Below are 7,263 nucleotides of genomic sequence, written 5' to 3'. Positions count from 1 at the left end.
TCTTTCTTTTTCATGAAAAAATTAAAATTGACTAAAAAAGAAACACAATTTTTGCATGCCACCCTATTCTAGAAGTTTCCCTAGCTTTTTAGGATATTTACAATAGATAATATTCAACATATAAAAAATAGGCTAAAATTATCCAAAAATCTAGTATTTTTGGACCATCCATGCCAGAGACACTAGCACTAATGACTCAGCTTACATTGACTCTCTAGATCAATAAGAAAGTCAGTTGATGATGCACTACAAAGTTTTTCACACTATGTTCGCGTAATGGCACGATATCCACCTCCTAAGAAAGTGCACATGCTCCATTATGTGCCACCAATGCACCACCCATATCAAAAACCCATAATGTCAACTTGCCGCTTATTATGCATATAAGAAAGTGTCCCCCTGGATCATATATCAAAATACTCAGCATCTACATAACTCTTGAACCACACCTAGTACCTCCTCTAGGGTCATAAGGCCTTGGGTGCGCATCATACACTAGAGGCTGTTGAATCTCCATATACATGTCACCAATACACCCATTAACAAATAGATAGTAGCATGCCTACTCTTTCAATGTCAAGTGCATAGAAATCTACTTATACTGGTAATTGTGTACTACATCAAACATAAATTGAGCCTTAGTTGCATCCAATACATTCTCACCATCACCAAAAATAGTGAAGCAATCCATACCTTGAAGCATCTTAGAGTTACCTTATCAAGGCCTCTAACAAAGCATTCAAAACATTTTCCAACTATGGAGCATTACATCTAACATCCTTTAAAGACATATCCTCAAGCTCATGTACTGTGTAATAAATGATAGCTTTATCATGCAAATCATGTGCATCCAACAAGTCACTAATCTCTGATTGAGTCCTTGCATCAACTAAAACATGATCTTCATAAACCACTTTAGATGCATTAAGAAAATTTGCAGATGCAATGGCTGACTCTTCCACTACAAGATCTTCTAAGGCATCTGTGGTACTTGTTATCCTGTTTTTGTTCTTGCCCAATCTCTTCCATAACATGCTCCGATTTGTAGCTTTAGGAAAATCCACACTTTTTCTTGTCACTTCCTTAAAGATGCATGCATTATCTTTATCTCTGTTCTGTTTCTCTTCCACAAGTACATCTGTATTTTTCCCTTTTTCTAAATATGCATCCACTGAATATGCATCTACCAATGATTCCCAAACAATTATGTCACTAATTTCTTGCCCTACATGAGATATTTCACTATCGGTAACTTTCCTCTCTTCAGCTGCATGCAAAGCATGTGTTATATTGTAGCCATCAAACCACCATCACTTGGCCATGCATTCTATCCAACTATAGACCAAAAGTAGAAGCATGCACAATCACATAAGCATTTCGAATATCCAATTCTTCCAACAACTTTTGCATACCTCCCTTCCTAAAATTCAAAGCAAGAGGCAATTCCATTTCTTGTGCATGGATCTTGCCATCTTTTCAAAACATGAGTTGTCGTGCCAAGGCCTCCTGATAGGCAGCACAATCCTTTCTCTCATGTTGCAAACTATCACACCACATACATTTTTTTCTCAGCTTAGGGTTTGTTGCTCGTCCCCTTTCCTCTTGTCCTTTTTCATCCCATTTTGCAACCTTCAATTCAAGATCCCGCATGTCTTTAACCAACTCATCTAATGCATCTTCCCTAGCAGTGGGAACAATAGTAGATATAGACATAGGGTTATCCACAAAAGTGGGTGGCTTACTTGATACATCAACTATTTTTCTTATAATAGTGGGCAAGCTAGAGACATGTAGTATTTCTCTTCTTCTATGCTTTTTAACAAGTGTAGTAACAGCTTCCTTGACATGTCTCCACTATGTTTTAAGACCTATCTCTGTAGTTTGTTCCTCTTGCAAATCTTCAAGCTTCTCTTGGACTCAAGATCTACTGCTTCTAGAAACAATTCAATTTACTGACTTGCAAAAGCTTGCTATTCTACAAGATGATCTAACTACTCAAATCTACTTTCAAATTCTCTTAACAATTTTGTAGCCACAAGACCCTTATTGGGTTGTAATACCCACTCCTGAAAAGTTTGGCATGTAATCTAGCTAGTGTCTTCAATGTAAAATTTTTCCTTGAGTGTCTTAAGCTACCTAGTCAATATCTTGCATGTACAATTCAGGAATTCATGCTTTCAGTTCATGTACAGTGATCCAAACATAATATTGGCTCCATGCAAGTTAAGCCACTCCAAAGAATTCCATCTTTTGAGCATAGGCATGTACATATGGAGATACATTCCTAACATTGAATAACTCCATCTCATGCTCAACTACTTGCAGAGCATTCACAATAGTTTCTATTTGAGCAGAAGTGTGCATCACCTGTTGTTGTTGTTGTACCTCCATGAGCATGTTCATATTCTACAATAACTACTACAAAACATCATTGAAGTTCTCCCATCTTGTCTTTCCTTTTGATGACCTTTCACATCAGGTTTACTAATGTTGAAGGGGTTTTTATCAAAATGCCATATCCACTAGGGATCAAAGATGGAAGGAAGTAGAGGATAGGAGATGGAAGAGAAGAAAAATAATAGATAAGAGGTAAACACGATAAAGACAAAGCACATCAAATTAAATCACTATGTATTGATAGAATCTAAAGTTCCTTGTCTGGCACTACTAAGAAACAATCTCCAAGCATTAGAACTCCTGGAGCTCCCTTGTAGACCAGAAACATGTATCAAATAATAGCTTTCTCTCTACTACGCGGAACCCAAATTTTATAGCTCTATTGGCTCCAAAAGGGGGGTAAAACTTTAGGATAGTTGCTCAAGAATTTCCCAAATCACTCCTTTTTCTTTGAGTTCAGAGTGTTGTTTACTGCCTGTCAACTATGATCGTGACTCCACGTGATTTCGCCCATTTTTCTTTTTCATGAAAAATCACAAAACTTACTGAAAAAGTATCTTTCTTTTTGTGTGCCATCCGATTCTAGAAGTTTTCCTATTTTTTTAGGATATTTATAATAAATAATATCCAACATATCAAAAGTAGGCTAAAATTGTCCAAAAATCTAGTATTTTTGGACCATCCATGCCATGGATACTAGCACTAATGACTTAGATGACATTGACTCTCTAGATCAATAAGAAAGTCATATGATGATGCACTCCATAGTTTTCACATTGTGTCTGCGTAGTGGCACGACATTGCTTCTCACGTTGTCCATGGTGCCTAGCTCTAGGTCCATAAGCACATCACTGGGGATGTAGCAACCTGCAGAGCTACGGCTTGTTGTAATAGATAGTGATGTGCTCGAGTGGAGTCTCAAAGTCACCATGGTCAGTTCCTACGGGGTTGGTGTCGTGCTCAATGAACATGACCTCCTAGAACTTCACAGTGATCTAGTTGCTACACTTGCCTTCCTGGATGTGAAGGATCTCACACACACATACTCTCTCTCTCTCTCTCTGTCTCTGACAACTTCAACTGCCTAGCTCACTTGATCCATATACACAGAACCAAATTTTGTGTTGATTGGTGGCACAATGTAATCAACCACCACGCCGAGCTAATTTAGGGGCAATCATAGAAGACAAGGCTATGGTCTTCTCAATGGGAACTTGCCTTGGACGTTTCCCATCAGCAAATAATCTCCCAAATGGATGCCCTTGACAATGCCTCTGAGCCATTGAGTTGCCACACCACTTGAGGTTGGAAATGCTAATGATGATGACGATGGTGATGATGGTCATGAGAGATATAGAGAGAGGAAAATAGAGAAACTATGAAATAGAGGAGGATTAAAAGAACAGAGGAGCAAGCAAAAATGCAATAAGAAAAAAGAAAACCAATAGAGAACACACAAGAAAGAGGGGAAAAACTAGACAAACAAAGCAGATTGAGCCAAGATCTGCATGCAAAGGGGAGAACACACACACACACATAGAAGGTTGGGAAATGAACCCATTGCCATCTCTCCTAACAGTGGTGAAACCTCATACACATCCATGTGCTCAAATAAGTCGAAGCAACCATTACCATCAATGGTTGCTTGTAGCACTCAATCCACTAACAACATAATTTACATTGAAACACAATATTAGTGAGTTTGGAAATATCCCGATTCCCATTTTTTGAATACTAAAAAGGTGGCACCAAGATAACATACCCATAAGTTTCTAAAAAATATATGACATGACCTATCATTGGAAAACTTGAAAAATGGAATCTATTGAGCTATAGAGCGCTCGATTTGGAGTTATAGTGTTCAAGTTATGACAAATCCAAAGATTTGACCACATGTCCCAAACTTATGGAAAATTTTGATATTCCTCAAGATGGTGTTTTGACCAATCGAGAGTGGATACAACATTGTCACAACAGGTTGACAAAACTATACAAGTCACATCCGAGGAGAATCATGACAAAATAGCAGCAAAGCTTCAAGAGAAACATGGAAAACCCGAAAGTAGGAGCAATCCTAGCACTAACGAATCTTGCTCATCTAGGCCTGAGCCCCTAGCTATGCTAAATCCTAGGGAAGATCCAAGAACCTTATATGAGATAGCAACCTAGCAAGCCCTTATAAAGCATAGAAGTGTCACAGAGTGCTTGACCAAGCTGGAGGCTAAACTCAGATTATTCACACATGCTTATGTCCTTGTAGACATTAGCACATTTCCTAGGGAGTAGCTTTAGAAATATTTGTCATATCTGCTATCCTAGGAAGAGCAAGAATGTCTTAACGAGCACTATGAGAATCTCCTATATGAAGGCCTGGAACTCATCTCTGACAAGGAAGCCGATGAACTACACTTAATTGTGACATTCAACGAAGTGTTTGCCAACCAAATCTCTTAGAGATAGAGAAACTAAAGTGACAATCAAAGGGTCGAAGTAAATTTGAAAAACGTTGGTTTGAAAATCGTGCTACAATGGCCGACAAACTTGGAGCCCAGATTAGTCTTAGAAGAGCGATTGGCCAAATGGTAGTCTCAAAGAGTCACCTTCAATTAAGCCAAAATAGTGAGGCTAGCCCTTATTTGGCAGATTTGGAACATGCAAAGGAACAAGAAAAGTAGAAAGGGGTTGGAATATGGGATAAATCCTTGGTGCAGTAGAGGCTTCCATTCGAGATCTTCCACCTTCTTCTCTTAAAGATTCAGCAAATTTTGATGCAATAAGTTTGCTGAACTCAAGCAAGGGAAAAGCATTGCCTACAATTGTAGAGCAGGCTAGAGATGGAAGCATAGTCCAAGTATTCTTGCTTCCAGACTTCCTATTTGTGCAAGTTTTTGTGGCAGGAATTTAGGCTCCATCTATGGGAAGGTGTAGTCTAAATACAAAAAGACATGCTTCTAATGATGTTGCTATGAAACTTACAAATGGTGAGCCAAAATCTGTTGAGCTGACATCAGCACAAAGGTTGGCCACTTCTATAACTGTTGCAGCCAATGTGGAGATTCCATCAGATCCTTATGCAAGGGAAGCAAAACACTTCATTGAAGTTCAAGTTCTGCACAGAGATGTATGGATTGTTTTAGAGAGTATTGATAAGTTCAACAACTTGATTTGTTCAGTTCACTATACTAGTGGTGATGTTGCATGAGATCTTGGTTTGGAGTTGCTTAAGAATGGGTTGGCAAAAGTTGTTGAATGGAGTGCCAAATTACATTAGAACACCATATTGGGGAATATGGGAATTTCCCATAAGTTTGGGACATGTGGTCAAATCTTTGGATTTGTCATAACTTGAACACTATAACTCCAAATCAAGTGCTCTATAGCTCAATAGATTCCATTTTTTAAGTGCTTTCCAATGGTAGGTCACATCATATGGTTTTGAGAAACTTATGGGCATGTTATCCGAGTGCCACCTTTTTAGTATTCAAAAAATGGGAATTGGGAGAATCCCAAACTCACTAATATTGTGTTTTAGGGGAGTTTTGCGGTCTCAAAAATGCCCTGTAAGAGATCCTAGAGAGAGAAAACAATTTAAGAAATAAAATCATTTTATAGAATTTTCAAAAGGTTTATATTTTGGTAAGTTAAAATATCAAAATTCGTAATAATTCATTGTCGTGATATTCTCATGGTCACATCAAACCTAGGAATCTAGGTCGCCATAAAGTTGGCAAAGGTTGTCATAATGAAGATCTTAACTCTCCTCATTAAAGTGAAAACTAATATTCAATTTGAATTTTGGTGGATACTCGATTGCCTCCCTCCATTGTTTCTCTCTTCTTTTTTTCTCCTCCTTAGTAGTCTCTTCTTTGTTTTCGTTCTTGCTTCTAATCATATCCTTAGCTATGGATCAATCACCCAATGATCTCTGTAGCTCACTTATAGATCAAATATCCAATGTTCTCTGTAGCTCTCATAAAAGACCTCTCTATCATCTTCATATTGAGTTGGATAGTGAGTATGAACCAATAAGAAAGAGAACAAAATCTATCACGGTTACAATGTCTATGAAACATATACCGAGGTTTGAAGGAAAGAAGAATATTAATCTTTGGTTAGATGGAAAGCTATATCCCAAAGATTCTAGCAAAAATAGCACTCCTCCTTTCTATAATAGCTCATCATTAATGAGGTTTATTGGTGATGGCTACAATGGATTTTTAGGTTATACACTTAACCTTGTTGCAGAAAAGGATATCCTTGGACTAGAGAATCATCTTTTGATGAAACACAATATAGAATTGTTGCAGAAGCTAGAGGATTGTCGAGAAAAAAATTCACTCATTGGAAAAGCGTATCAAAGCTTATCAACAAAAGTAAACTTTATTAGGCCTTCGAAATCGACAAAGAGCTCTTAAAAATATTGAGAATCTCAAACAAGGAGGAGGAGGCTTTGGTAAAAGAATCCAAGTAGCAAGGTATATTTTTTTTCACTTGAAAAATCTTAAATATGGCTTTATTTAAATTACTTGCATTGATTTGTGATGTTAATTTTGCTTAGATCTCTTCTACAACCAAATGCAAGTGAAAGAGATTCTTTAAAAGTAGCTCAGTTTTATTATCATCTTCTTCCTTCAGTAGTTTCAAATGATATTTTGGAGAAGAAGAAATTTAAAAAGGCAAAGAAACAATGCTTGGAGTCATTTGTAAAGGATCATTCTTTGGATTCTGAGTTAGTACAAAAGACACTAGATAGTATTGGTATCAGTCGAGATGCTTATATGCAACTTTTCCAGCTTTTACAATCAAATATGAAGCAAGGACAGGTACGCAATTGTATACTTCCGAAGCCATTTGTGGTTAGGACTA

The 7,263-nt window shown here is 37.4% G+C and overlaps 1 pseudogene; it reads left to right on the top strand.

Moving 5' to 3' along the window:
- The first annotated feature begins 4,925 nt into the window (after positions 1–4,925).
- On the top strand, positions 4,926–5,668 carry LOC148021358 (ribonuclease TUDOR 2 pseudogene; annotated as a pseudogene).
- Positions 5,669–7,263: the final 1,595 nt, after the last annotated feature.

Source organism: Lygodium microphyllum, chromosome 18 (assembly GCF_053477565.2).
Source record: "Lygodium microphyllum isolate KBCC chromosome 18, Lygodium_microphyllum_v1.1.10, whole genome shotgun sequence".
Taxonomy (NCBI): domain Eukaryota; kingdom Viridiplantae; phylum Streptophyta; class Polypodiopsida; order Schizaeales; family Lygodiaceae; genus Lygodium; species Lygodium microphyllum.
The sequence above is the reverse complement of the archived record's forward strand: the minus strand, read 5'-3'. Positions and strand labels throughout refer to the sequence as shown.